Below are 15,396 nucleotides of genomic sequence, written 5' to 3'. Positions count from 1 at the left end.
AAGGAAAGATAAGTTCCGCACACTTCCTGCATAAGATACACGCGGGAGCAGGCTTCTTCTATCAATAATTAATGTCCACATGCTAAAATTAACCCAACCAGCAAGGTGAAGTTGTTTTCAAGGTTTTTACTTTGAAAATGGGGATGAAAATAGCTTTGAATCCTAACATTAACGGCGATTTGGTAGAGGTTATTCGTCAGAGAAACCGCAAAAACTTGGATTTAACACGAGTTTCAGAGGACAAATGATATTACTTATTTTTATATGTACATGACATTAACAAAAGCAAGAAATAATTTGTTGCCCTCTTAGAAAGATGAATCTTGATAAATATTGCGGAGAAAAATATGGATCGAAAATTCTCCAGAAACCAACAATTTCGAGTTGGTAGCATTCTGGAAAGTTCTTTTTCTTCTAAAATTCATTCAAAGTCATATCTATATGGAAAATTTTTTTTAGACATCCTAATAAATTTCTGTCTCATTTCTATTAATACTTGTCAACTTGTCGGTCTGTTTAAGACTGATCCAGACCAAAAAAATACTTTCCCGCCTGTATCGAGATAAATTGAAATTTTCTTAAAAGGAATCTCATATTTCCCCCTGTTTCATCTAGTTTTGATATTCTTCATTCTTATTACGTTTGCGAGAGCTTTTTTCGTGAGGGGCTTTCGGTGAAACTCTCAATGGAGCCGCTCTGTCTCATTAAAAATGTTTAAGAACACTTTACCCAAAAAATTTCATCATTCTATTGCTGCGGGCTATGTCTGGGCTAGATATGGAAATAACCGAATGGCCAGGTTCCTTGAATACACGGCTAGTTGGCAATACGTGACTGCGAAAATGCAAACTCCCGGGTGCTTTAATTCTTGTCTATCATGTCATACATGCAGCTTTTAAAGTCATCATTGCATCGCCTTAGAAATGACTCGATGATAAATAACTACCTGCTGTTGAATGAGTTAGGTTTCATAAAAAATTAAACGTGTAATAATGCGCTCTAATTGATTGTTTTGAAGTTTCTGGGCTTTATATTATGCGGTTAATAGTTTGAAAATACTGTTGCCCTTCAAAAAAACTGTAGCAGAATATTGAATAAGTTTCCAACCAAACGCTGTAAAAATTCTATTTTTTTATTTTTCCAAATTAAATTCATCTGATAACAAAAACAAAACAGTAAAAATGAATGATCTTAATTATTTCCATAAAGGATTCATTTCTTTCTTTAGTTCTCCAATTGGTCCATTTGTTAACGTATATGAAGAAAGGTGTTCGTTCTTAAGTAAATATATTTCTGCCTTCATTTTGAGTCGACAAAGTTGCTATCAGATATCTGTTTAATAATTCAAAGAGAGTATTTTTCGAAGAAACTAGAAAACTACCCGCCGGCTTAATGATTCATCTACACCATCTTTGAAATCTATCATTATTTCCTTTCCATGACAATACTTCGATCTGTTTATGCCGATTGCAATTGCAGTCGATTCAGCTAAAATGTGCGGTGGATTCTATAGAGTGTCCGTTCCAAATGAGTCGATTAATAAGTCTAACGGTGCAAGTTTCACGATTTCCTTATGCAAATAGAGCCTGTTATGCCGTGAATGGTTGTTAATTATTTTTCTTATGTCTACACGAATGCGGCTGTGGTTAACGTAAACATCACATACCTGATGAAGATAGCATCTGGAAACCTCAAAGTGCGAAATAAGTCTGTAGAAAGAATCTACTTAATTATGCGCTAGCCTGGAGAGACTTATCGATCATTTCCGTTGAGAAAAAACTGCGTAAATGTCTCGTACCTGTAAATTATCAATTTTGATGGATGGCCGAAGATGCATGTGACAAAACTGGGTAATTACAAATAAGATTACAATAAAAAAAGAAAAAAACTTCAAAACTTATATATCAGGCATGGAATTGTATGTTGCAGCCATTATGAAGATACGATCGCTATTTCAAGAACGGGATATTTTCCTTCGGGCACACTTATGAATTATCGACGTCTTGGGAAATAACAGTTGTTACCTCAACAGCATGAATTTTCTTTAAAAAGAGAGGACGATCCTTTAAAGGTGAGCTTTGTCTGGCAAATTTGTAATAGAGAAAATAGTTCTCTTCGGGCAATATCATACCACAGCAATTTCCCGCATTTTTCTTTGCTTTGTACAAAAAAAAAAAGAAAAAAAAAAAGCTAAATGGAAAAGATTAATGTCAGATCTCCAAACCCATATGCAGCACTTCGCGAGAGACATAAGCAGTAACATGGTTGCAATGAACCAATCATCAAAATAACGACGGACGGTAAGGATTAGAGTGGAAGTTTCTGGGCCTTTAAAGAAATTATGTCGCCTAAAGAAATGGAAAAGAATACAGTCATCAAGGTAAATGGAAAGTTGGAAAGTATGTGTGGAACTTTAATACCCGGCTTTTAGGACCTCATTGAATAAGATTAACGTCTCCGTTAAGCCGAAGCTCTTCCAATTCTCGATTCCATCATGCATTGATCGACAAACTAAGAGGGCGTAAGAAAACCCTGCGGTCGCCATCTGACATGTCTGAAAATTCGACCAGCGTTTCGCCTCAACTATCCTGTCATACAAATAGCACCTTTGATAAATGGCTCATTTACGGCAACAATGCAGTAAAAAGGAAAACGTTGTTAATTATTCAAGTTTTATCTACCCTTAATTCTTGTATGCTACACATATCAAACATATATCTATTTTACAAAATCTGCGAAAACAGGCCGTGGCCGCGAAGATCTTGGTGATGTACCGGTTATTAGGTGTATTCTATGCTACTAAAAAAGGCCTTTATCTTTTTGCCCAACATTCACAATATCAGTACTTTTCATGAAAGAAAAAACATCTCAAACTTGTAATTGCCTCAGGATTCTGCGTAGCTTTTCTCTTAAGAATCAAAGTCGAATGACAATTTTGCTCTAAAATATTAGAGTACTTCAAACTTTACTTAATGCCAACACCTGAAGCATGGAAGGAAGCCTGATGGCTTTATACAACCAAATTATCATCCACGAGGTCAAAAAAAAATTTCCGCAAGTTTTAGAAATTACGTTGGTAGGGCTGGGAAAGGTTGAGAGATGAAACATGGTCGTAAAATCGGTCAAGTTCAGAAACAATAGAATATGAAATAGTAAAACATCAACAACTTCTCGAAGCAGAAAAACTAGCCGTGCAGAATAATAGCTACAAGGTAGTTGGTAAAAGGGTAAAAAAGCTCGAAGAAGTTGGAAGTTTTTCAGATATCGTATTTTGATCCATCTAGGATGAAGCCTTACTCAGAAAAAAGCCTTGGGAGTCCTTGTGCTCGCAACAGGAATTCAACATACAAAGTTACAATTGTTAAGAAAAAATAAATATTAAGAAAAACCTAGAAGTGGACATCACGAAGTGGCTGTTCTCGTCAATTATCTTGAAGAAAAGGAATTTGGAGCGTTGTTTTTTTTTGGAGGAAGGTCGAAAATCCCGGTACGACGCCAAGCTCAGAAATGAACCTATACCTTAGCGGTAGTGATTGTGCTCATCGCTACCCCATTCCCGCTAACTTAAAGTACTTGACATGCGATCCTTGTGAGCTATAGGGAAATAAACTTAGCTCAGTAAGTTAGGTTTATTTCGGTGATCATTCGCGATGAACTTGACCATATAATGAATTAGGGGGTTATTTGTTAACGCCAGGAACATAAATATAGCATACCGTATCCAAATACCACGAAAGCACTATGACAACTATGCCAAAGACTGCCATGTGGGTATCAAATCCAACATCGAGCTTGACAGCCACAAGAAAATGGTGTTCACACGCAAAAAGCGATTTCTTTCCAGGTATTTCCCCACATCCTATCACCTGTACCTTGTCCCCGTTCTTTTAATGATAACGGCAGAATTTACAATTCATATAGCCACCTGCAAAAAAATCATGTTTTAGCCTTTTAGGCTACTAATTGGTAAGTTTATGAAAAAGAGCTCTCTGGATGTCAACGAGATTACTTTGACAATGAGACCGAAATTAGGCAAATGGAAGACCAATAATATGAACGCATGGCTAAAATTCCTTACTATGATTTATACCCTGAGCATAATAAAATAGATTTACAGATCATGAAGAGATTGAAGCTGGTTGAATGCAATGAAGGGAAGTTTATGTTAAGTAAATTGCACACGAATAAAGGAATAGAAATACCACTTAGGCAACTCAGCAAGCAGCTATCCCCTTCTACCTTAAGTTAGGTAACAAATGTGATCAAAACCCTGGAACGCTATTATATATATCAAGCTTTTATTTAAAGCAGTGTAATCCGAAGTCTGAGGTTTCGTATAATCATTTCTGTCATTTTTCACCATTTCTAACGGGCCATATTTCTTTTTCCTTCTCTCTACTTTTCTTTCTTTAGTCCTTCTTCTATTATTCAACGAGTGCACACCAACTTAGAGCGCATGTTAATGCATGTAATAAAGGCAGACAGCAAACTGGTCACCGTGTCGTATTTCAATGAAACGCAACGCTGTTCAAACATATCGTCAAATTTCTATTTCGGGACTTTATTTAAGACTAACTGTGTCGATTTTCTGGGTTCTAAAAATATAGCCAATTCTCACGAGAAAAAAGAGTTGATTTTTAATATTTTTCTGTTTATTTTTTCCTTTTATAGAAAAAGCTTGAGCTAAGTTTATCTACAATTTCTTTCTGCATGCTCAATAACGACGAATTCTAGTATGACTTGTTGTCATTCTTGGGGCCCCTTTTGATTGAATTCATGTATAGCTTTTCATAATGATAACTAATCAAAGAAGATGGCTACATTTATAATTTGTAATTTGTATAGAATAATTTTCGTCTAGAATTTATTCCAGATAACTCTTATGGGAACATGGATTCAGGGGTGCAACATCGTATGCCTTCATTTGTATCCTATACCAAATAGGGTTCGACGGAATATATTCAGTTCTGAAGTGACTTTGACAGCTTAGCTATTCATAAAATTTCTTTATGAGATAATGATTCCGTTCAAAGTCTAAGAAAAAACTCCCTACTATGAAATTCTCTGTATCGTCTTACATAGCACTTAACTGCCGGACACAAAAAAGTCTCGTCATAACTGTGAGTTTGAAGGTTTACATGGCATTCTATAGTCAAATATTGTATTTTAAATATACTTAAATTGCATAAGGCAACAAATTATTTTCGGGTGGCAAGTAATCGATCTCCTTTCGCAGGCGAGAGATGGTTGCATTGCAGCGTGGATTAGTTTTTAAATCGTGCGACAATTTTCTCAAAAGCCGAACTTAAATGTTTGAAATTACTATGGTTACCTCCTTTCAACATCGAACTAAGATCAAACTGTGTTTATCATTGTAAATGTTTTCTTTGATATCAGTTATGTTAAACAAACATAGCGAAGGTTTCTAGTTTACGGACACAATTTTCTATTTTCGTAATGATAAAGCATAACGATGATTGCATCTCCTGAAACATCCCGAGTGGAAGACATACAAAAATTACAATTTTTGTAGCACACTGGCTATATGTTATCTTAATTGTTTTACATGCACTCTTTAAAATATGTGTTTAATCCATTCTCTCTGTTCACGATTTGGGCTTGCGTGAAAGACTTGGTAAACTGTTGGAATTCTGGTTTCAATACAAAATTCGTTCGGGATAGCTTATGTTTGTAGGAAATTTTTATAGAACAAACCGGCAGTTTTCCTTCATAAATTCCCATCGTGTAAACAAATGAAATAATATTTTTTCAAATTCAATATTCTAAGCATACCTTTCAGCTAGTTGAATATAATTTTGTCTATTGAAGCAAACCAAGTTTCTTCATACCAAACGTTACGTATATTATAACTTGCGCGCATCACCATGTAGTACAAGTTTGTTTTCAAGAAATCCTCTTGTATCATCACACGGTACAGAGCATAAATAAGAGTTTGGAATAAATAAGAAGCTAATTTAAATTGTGTTTCTCACCTGAATAATACCCTTAAATCTCCTCTTGGTGACGTGTTTTCATCGTATTTGCATCTCTGTGAAAATAAAACGAAATTTGTTCAGCATATACGGTACACAGTCTGCGCGCATTTATTGGTATGTGGTAACCTGCAGTTCGCCGGGAAATTTAAAAGCGGTATCTTGAAGATATTTTCATGCTATTCTTACTAATTAGCCCACTTTATCGACCGATGTACACATTATGGAAACATGTGTCCAGGATTAAATAGAATCATCATCGACACCAAATAGAAAGCTCATTAAAAATATATATTCATCGGACCACTGAAAATGAATTTTAAGGATTGGATTGTACACCATATCACCGAGATAAGTCAAATATTCCTAGCACAGGATTATAAGAGCGAACCATAGATTTAAGTCTGTTGATCCACCTCGTTGAACGCACTGGTCCGAAAAACCTACCAGTTAATCCGAGCCTTTCATTAATTAAAAAAAATTGTACTATCATACCGAGCATATTTGTAAAGAGGGAAATCAAAACATGGAAAAAACGAGAACAATTTCTTTTTCAGTATGAGCTTAAATGAATTGCCTAAAAACGAAGATGATATTACAAGTACAATAATAAGTTGATTCAAATTTATTATTTAAGCCTCAAAAAAAGGTAAGCTTGTTGCACGACGATACTATTTTAATCTAGCTGGATAAAAGAGGGAGCAACTCTGAAATTAAAGCTCTATAGGATTGAAAAAATAATTTTGGAGTTTCCTTGAGTGTTTCCAATTCTACTCGAGAACATGTGTTAATGTTATGTAATAAAGATCTAAGTTATTTATGAATCTTGCGGTTTGTCTTCGTCTGTTATTAGCATGTAGCTTACTTCTTGTCACTAAAGGTAAACAGCGCGTCAAACGTTACAAAGTATTCCATCATATCTTTTCTTATTTGTACTAGAGATAAACCGCGTGCGAACAGCTATCTCCTTCTGAACGCGATGCGAAGAACTTGCTCATCAACCATACGAAAAAATAGTCTATTTATATTTCCATAACTGACATCTCTTAGTAGAATTAAATAACACAAAACATGAATATTAACAAGACGCGGCAGCTAAAGATGTCTTTTACTTGTGTTATTATTTTCAACTTTCACCAAAAATTTGTAGAAAAAAAGTGATATTGAAATGGACGACAAATCATTGATCATGAAAAGCGAGGTTATATCTAAAGAGATTCAGTACATCTGAGAGCTGCATAGCGGGTAGGGCTTAAAATAAGGCTGAAAATAATCAAGTTCGTTACGCGGGACAATATGAGTGACCGAGTGCGACTGGGTTTCACTTTGCATCATATTGGTTGATGTATTGCGTGGTACGGGTTTTGCTTACCAATCACAATGCAACTTTAGGATTACTTCCTATTTATGAAAGATCTTGGTAATTCAGCCTCATAAAAGCAGTTAGAATTTAATCTCGTTTTGTACTTCAAGCAACAACATTTTACACGCGTGTTTTTATTTTCTTAAATGTGCTAAGTGTTTAGATAGATCTCTTATCTCCCAGAAATTTTACCACTACATCGTGTTCCTCATATATTCACGGTATTTTGGTGGCCTACGTCTAAATGACGGAAATTTGGGTAAAGGGACAAACATGGACTATCGGCAATTTAGAGGTTTAAGTCGAATATTAGAATCAAAACTATTTATTTTCGAACGCGAGTAGTCATCAGCAGCGTGATATGAACAGCAACTTGGGCAATGTACACGTCATGCTTGTAATAGGACGACTTATAGGACAGTTTACATGTCATGTGATAGAATATCATTTACATGAGCTGCTTTTTAAGTTCATTTTCTTACCGAAAATGGTCCAATGCAATGCTCTTAGGCATGAAAAAGCTTAAACGCAGTACTCTGACTCTGCTAGTCATTGAAATGATCAGTATAGACTGAAATGATCGGATTCCACTTGGTCCTATTATCATCATAAATCGAGATACTTGCGAGAGAGCTGGGTTATTTGATCTTTTCCACAAAATATTTAACTAACTAAATGAATAACAAATTAAATGAGGAAAGACAGGGTTAAATGCACGACAGCAGTGAAATTCAAACAGGTTTAATAATCAGCATTTGACTATGTTAGCAGCAAGAAGCTCCACTAAACCAAAATTGAGCAAACAAGGAAAAGACAAAGTTGTTAAACAAGACTGTCACACAACATTATCATACCAAAAATTCGACGATATGATTTGCAACGCTTCAATTTTGATGCGCTTTCAGTAGATTTTTGTGAACTAGAGGATTCACCTTACAAGCAAAATTGACTAGTAATTTGAAATAATTTCAAAAGAGAAATATCATCGTTTGTCTCACGATGCAGTCACTTCGTTTGTGGATCGCGACGTTTCGATTGCATATTGCTAGTCTTCTTCAGGCGATGAGGTCGACACATAAATGCTATTGTGCTCAGCTATGATTGGATGGAGTTCCTCGGCTGCGATTGGTGTATGTTCTTATTTTAAAGTAATTACGCTTGAAAAGGAAGAAAGTACAAATACAGCCTGAAAAAAAGCCGCCCTAATACAGCGGGAGGGAACAGAATTATTTCCGAATCCTTACACGATTTTATCAATGAGACCGACCTATCGAAAAATGAACCAAAAGAAAATACTATCAGTTTTGCGAAAGGCAAATGTATAAAAAGCAAGAGATAATGATAACAAGTGAATAAAGGGGTCAAATTTCTAAAGAAACAATAGTGCTGCGTCGATGGGGGGCTAACAAAATAATTTGGCTTTATCAGACGGGTTGATAATGTAAATTGGCCACCGTAAAGAGTGTCAGCTCTTCGCTCTTACTAAAGGCTAACGTTCGAAACTTTACCTTTGCAAACTTTTTACTACGGCCAATTTACATCATAAGCTCATTTGATCAAACCGAGTTATCAAGGTATTACAAGGTTTGAATAACTCAGAAATAGGCGTCTTGACAAACTTGGCCTTTGTGGACTTGTACGGGAATAAGAGGTAAATAAAACGAAGTGTTGCTCATCCATGGTCACTCGTTAAGATATGACAATTGCATTAAATACACATACACATACAATTTACTTTCTATTTAATTTCAATCAATCTTCCTCGGAACTGAGTTTTTAGTTTGTTTGCTTTGATTATGGACATGGAAACTTTATTGCTAGAAAAAACGAATTTAGATTAGCATAATTTGGTTTTATCAACTGAGTTGGTAATGGAAATTGGCCACCGTTAAGAATTTCTAGGGCTCATGTTTCGAGCGTTAGCTCTTTGTCGTTTGTCTTGGCTGACGAAGGGCTAACGGTCGAAAAGTTAGTTTTAGAACTCTTACGGTGGGAAATATATATTATCAAGTCATTTGATCAAACTGAATTGTCTTGTAACACTCCCCGCCGACGCAACACCGCAATTTCTTTAGAAACTTATCCCTTTTTGCATTTATCTAGAATAGCCAGCAAAACGCCGATTTATTCTCGGAAAATCACGTAAAACTAAAAAAACAATGAAATAAGATGGATCAAATACAAAACAAGGAACACATTTGCAATGAATCTTATTCTTAGCTTTCTCAACTATTTTCATTACGTGTTAAACATACAAAAAATTAGTTTCATACTATTGTTTCCCTTCTTTTGGATCCCACATTTGGGAGTTTTTCATAGTTGTATTATCTAAGGTAGAAGGTCCTCTCTCTAATTGAACCATTCAAACAAAATTTCTTACTATTTTAGCCGTAGGTAGAGTTAATTTCTGCCTTATTTATGAAATCAATCCTACAGCATACCGTTCAATCAAATTTAATCTTAATATTGAAATATCTTTCTATTTCGAAAAAAATTTTGATATTCATACTAGTTTTTTATGGAAATAAAATCTACTTTCCAAACGCCCATGAAGTTTATGTGTCATAGTCCCGCCTTTTGGTTTTTATTGCACATTGCGACGACTCTTCACGACTGTAGGATTTGCATCCTATCATAATTATTTACTCGCAAACCGCATAAAAATTCCGATAATATGAAGAGCTAACTTACCTGTGGGAGAGACACTATTGCATCAGAAAAACCAAGAAAGTGCCGTTTCTAAAATGTGTGTGATGGAGGGTGAATTTAGAACGGAACTTTAGATTTTGAAAAGTAAGAAACGAATAATTAAATTACACTCATTTTAAATGGCGTAAACAATTGAAATCCCCGCGAGAACCTTCCGGAACCTCAAAAGTTAATATCGCTGCACTGACTCCAATATTGAGCACCAAAATGAACCTATGAACTCTTTTTCGTGTGATTAACCACTGGTCCAACTAGAGCGTTCGTGGTTTTCGAAAAGACTAATTAAAAACTCTGCCCTTATTATCAACTGTTTGTACAGTCATTAAGAATAATTTCAATCACAAGTAAAAGTCAAAGGACGTACGTGTCCATAAATAATTTCACCTACTATGACTGAGTCAAGATTGTGTATTATTTGTCAATATTTTGGTTTTAAAAAGAAATTATTGTGGAGGTACTTCCTTCTTTTCTTCGTCAATATCAACATTTTCCACCGTTACATTTTCCTAATTGAGGTTTTGCTAATGGAAAATAATTTTGTGTTTTGTTTTCATTCGCGAGGCGGCCTTTAGAATGTATTAGTATTCTTAGGGACAAATTGACACAAATTTAGGTAAAATCTGTGTATTCAGTTTAAATGAATTTGGAAAGCTGGTAATGTTTTAGACATTTACGAACCTTGCTGTTTATCTCTTAAATAAATAAATTTTGAGTTGAAGAAATGTTATTTTCTCTCCAACATCTGGTGCCTGATATAAATCTCAGGAAATATTGTGCTAATTTAGCTATCAAAGTGTGGTGTACATGAGCTAAGCGCGGGAAGACAAAAAAAAAAAGGACCGGCTCGCGTGACTACCCTTTTACACTCTTGCAATCGCGGAAGAAGGAGATGTATGAATTGAACGATTTGCAATTCACTCGATTTTCCTTATGGCGGATGTTAATGGAAATGATATTTAATGGAAAATGACAGGTTCAGTGGTAGACAATGACCACCAACTGCGTTTGCATTGAACGTTACCATCGACGCATGTTTTGCGCAAAAGCTGCAAAAGAAGAAGCGTTATGAGCTTTTTTCGGAACCCGATATTAGTCTGTAAATATCGTGGTTTAAGCCATTGCTTATCGCTTATTTCCAGTCCTCCGTAATGTTCATATCCTGATAACCCTCAGGGTAGAAATAGAAAGGCAATATCACTGCAAGCCAACTCCTCTTAGCCTTAAAACTAAGTCTGCATCTTAAGTTTATTTTGCACTTAAAATATGTTTCTTCGACGTTGAATAAATTTCACAAAGTAAAATAAGATTTCTCCTTATGGTCACCAAAACACAACCTCCGCAGTACCTATTGTCAAACGGAACAATAATTTAAAGGAAAAACACAATTACAAAAAATATCCTACTGGTCACGACTTGTGGTAAACACAAAGTGAAAGCTCACGGATCAAGATGTAATTCAGTTGCTGGTGAAAACCACAATAATTTTAATGATAAAGGGGCTCCTGGGTATATTCAAATATCTAAACAAATTAGGTTTTAAAAATTTTAGCGAGATTTACTCCCGTTCACAAATGTTCCCGTCATCTTAGTGAGTGAAAGAACACAGCTATACGGATCTTAAGTTAAATTTCTTTATCCAAAATATAATTGATTTTCTTAATTTTTCTTTTTCTTAAAGTGCGGCGAAGAATTGTAACCTAAATCCCTTTAAACATGACTAATGGATAGATTCGAAAATTTTCGGGGTGAGGCTCACTTTACGGAAAGTTAGACGATTAAGGCTGTACGTATAAAATTGCAAACCTGTTAGAAGAATCATCCTTGTCTATTGAAAGCGACAGCTCCTTTGAAGATTGATGGTACAGGACAATTTTGAAGACAGTCTGCAGTCCCAATTTACAAACAAGGGACGATCAGTGCTAAGGAACAAAGAAACGTGAGGGAAAGAATTATCTAATGCAAGATAACCAAGTTTAAACCGTAAATAGGGTGGGAGAGTACTATATACTGAATTGTTATGTCTAGTCTTGTCTATTGTTTTTTCAATCCAGTATCATGTTTCCAAGATGCCAAAAAAAACATCTTTAAAAGCTTTCTCGTCAAACACTCATTCATCTTAACGTAAATAGTTATCAAAATATGTTTTAAAACCAATGGGTGAACACAATAAAACAAGAAGTTGTAGACTTGACAATCTTAAGACCGCCAAAGTGTATATATGCAAGTGTATTTATATAAATATTACAAATGGAAAACCGTCACAAAAAAACAAAACAAAAAAAAAACCAGGTCATTACGCGTTACAAATTTTGATGCAAATTTCTGTCAAATTATCATTTCCACATCATGAACTTCCTAACCTTAACAATGCAACTTCAGCCGACAGTTGATAGGTGATAGAGAAGTCACGTTCCGGAAAAAAAGAGAGTGACGCACTTTTATACACGGCTGGAAATCTAGTGGACATGTCTAAATACGTTAGTATTTGCAAAGGAAATTTTTTTCTATGGACAATTCTTAAGGTCAACGCTTCTAAAAACCCTATAACTGCTATTGAAATGTAACTCATCAACTTGAGGGAGAAAAAAAAAGAAAGATTTACCTTAGCTAATACTTTCTATTGCATTGTTCCGCAGTTCAATTTCATTTGCATCGACCTGGGCCGCTTGGTTTATTGTCCTAGTTTTTAAAATGTTATTTTTAAACCAAGAGCACCGGTTTCTGCATAGGAAATACGAAGCATCATGAAATCAGTCGAAACTACCGCTACAGTATTGAAGCTATGGCATTTAAGTTCGTTCTTCACTTTCAAAACTCTTTAAATATGAGGATTTAAAGACAAGAATTCACACCTTAAAAGTCAATTATCATTACGTGTGCGTCAAGTACAAATTTGAATTTCCTAAAAAATATATTCATTAAATAATGATGATAATAATAATAATAATAGTTATGATGAGATAAAAAATGATAATCGTAATGTTGGAGGCTGAAATTATAAATATTTCAAAATGCTTGGCAAAATTCTATGCAGCGTAGACATAGGGTTCCGAGTTTTAAAAGGGTTAAAATTCAAACAAAAGATTAATCGTATTTCTCGATTTTTACAATGGTTTCTGCCAGTTTGTCAAAGAATAACGTGTTTTCAATGCAATCGAGGGAGAATTATGCCTCGGGAGCCACATAATGTCTCTGCTATTGAAAAAAAAAGGTAAAGAAAAAAGGTGACCACCAACCGCAGTAAGACAAAACGTAACCCAAAGATTGTACAATATTCTCTTGGAGTAACCTACAGTAACTTTTTGAAAACTCAGCGACGGTGTTCGCCATTTTGTACATTGCTGGGCAACCCTACCTAACAAAGACTCGCTCCTCATTTGCACATTTCTTCGAAACCCTTTTAAAACAACTACCTGGGGGCTTCACTAAAGGCCTCCTTGATTCAATGATTCAAATAGTACTTGTTTGGAGATACAAAGAGTAGCAGCTGTTTGTTTTGATTTGCACCTTTTGGCTCACACAAAGGTGCTCTTGGAATAGGTCACCTAGTCAACCGATTTCGACAACACCTTTGCGACGTAAAAAGAAATGATAGGGATACATACAAACCATTCGCTAGACAATTTGATCATTCTAATCACCATGTGGCAGTTTTCAGCTTTTCCTCACAGTTAGGCAGTTCGCAAAGCCGCAAATCTCTGAAACAAAAATTTATCTTTCAAGTAGGCTCTCTCAATCCCCACGGTATCAACGAGCGCTTTTCATTTAACTTATTTATTTCTCTATTTCTTTACCGAGCTCCAAACTTACCATATTTCTATTCTATTTTAAAACATAACGCTATCGACATCACTGATCCTAGCAGTACGCAGGACGCGTGTCATATGAACTTCGTAATAGACCTCGCTCACCATAGAGTCTCTGTGGCTCAGCGGTAGAGCATCGGAGCGCGGAATCCGAATGTCTGAGGTTCGATTCCTCATGGGGACTCAGAACTTTTTCTTCGTCCCACGCTTTCTCAACCAAGTTATTCTCGTTTTCTAGTCACCATATTCCCACCAATAGCGTAGCTTCATTTTCCCTATATAAACCCACACTACCCACAATTCCTCCAATCGCTCTGACGAAGGGCTATCGCTCGAAAAGTCAGCTCTGTACTCTTTGCTGTGGTCAATTTACGTTATCAACTCAGTTTATAATACTTAAGTACTCTATTTTGACCTGTTCAGTTTAACGAAGTGTTTGGATACGCTAAATAGCTTTCTTTGCGACCTACTCTTGTTTATTTATCTCTGCGCGTTTTTGTTTTTGTTTTCTGTACGCAAGGCTTCCTTCAAAGTTCGATTCGATTGCTTTGACACATAAATTTCAAATCTTTGTTTATTCATCTGCATATAGCAGTCCTATGGCTAAAAATGATTACTTTTAACAATTTGCGTACATAAGTTTAAAATTTTGGAAATTTTCCCTACGGAGCTGTTGATATTCCTCCTCTGTAAAATGAGCGGTCCCGCTGTTCAAATTGATTACTTGTAAAACCGTTCTTTCAGTTTGGAAGAATTTCCATAACAAAAAACTTTCGACAGAACGCTGTCGCCTTTCGAGAATTTAATTTGAATGTTGGACACACTGAACTTAAAGAACTGTTTCATTATTGGGGCTTAGTCTGATTTTAAATTCATATTAATAATCATCAAACAGATACACTGCAATCAGTTTGTTTTTCATACTATCGATAAGCTGACTTCAGTTAGTGACTATTATTCATGACTATTATTGATTCTCGAATAAGGAAAACAAGACCTTTGTGTTTGTTAGCTTCTTCTTTTTGTTTGTTTGTTTTTTTTGAAGTGTGTATTATGCTTCTCGAAAAAAATATTTCATCTTGCCCCCGAAGTATATCTTAGGCAGTTAGCAGCCAGCAATGAGTCGTCGGACTTAGGAGACGTGGGTGAGCGCTGGAAAACCCCTGCAATTTATGGTTGGGAAACATTTTTTAAAATAAAACTAGCACAGAAAAGAAAATAATTTTTTAGATCTCTATTAAGATACGCAAAAAGTTGATTGTATAAAATATAGAACAGCAAAAAGCAGCCAAGCGAAAATTCAATGATTGTTGACGTTGATGGCAAATTCTCATTTCTTCCATAAGTGAAGTAGCGACAATAATATTTTTCCTTGTGGGACATCTTAAAGGGCTCTCGGCTCAAATAAATATGAACGAGAATCAACTGGCCGGTAAAATAAAGAAGCTGAAAACACAGTTCATAAAATCATCAAATATAGTAAACACAGGCACGAATCTTAATAATTTGAAATTGTTCCGGACAA

This window comes from Pocillopora verrucosa, chromosome 13, assembly GCF_036669915.1.
Source record: "Pocillopora verrucosa isolate sample1 chromosome 13, ASM3666991v2, whole genome shotgun sequence".
In the NCBI taxonomy this organism is placed as follows: domain Eukaryota; kingdom Metazoa; phylum Cnidaria; class Anthozoa; order Scleractinia; family Pocilloporidae; genus Pocillopora; species Pocillopora verrucosa.
The sequence above is the reverse complement of the archived record's forward strand: the minus strand, read 5'-3'. Positions refer to the sequence as shown.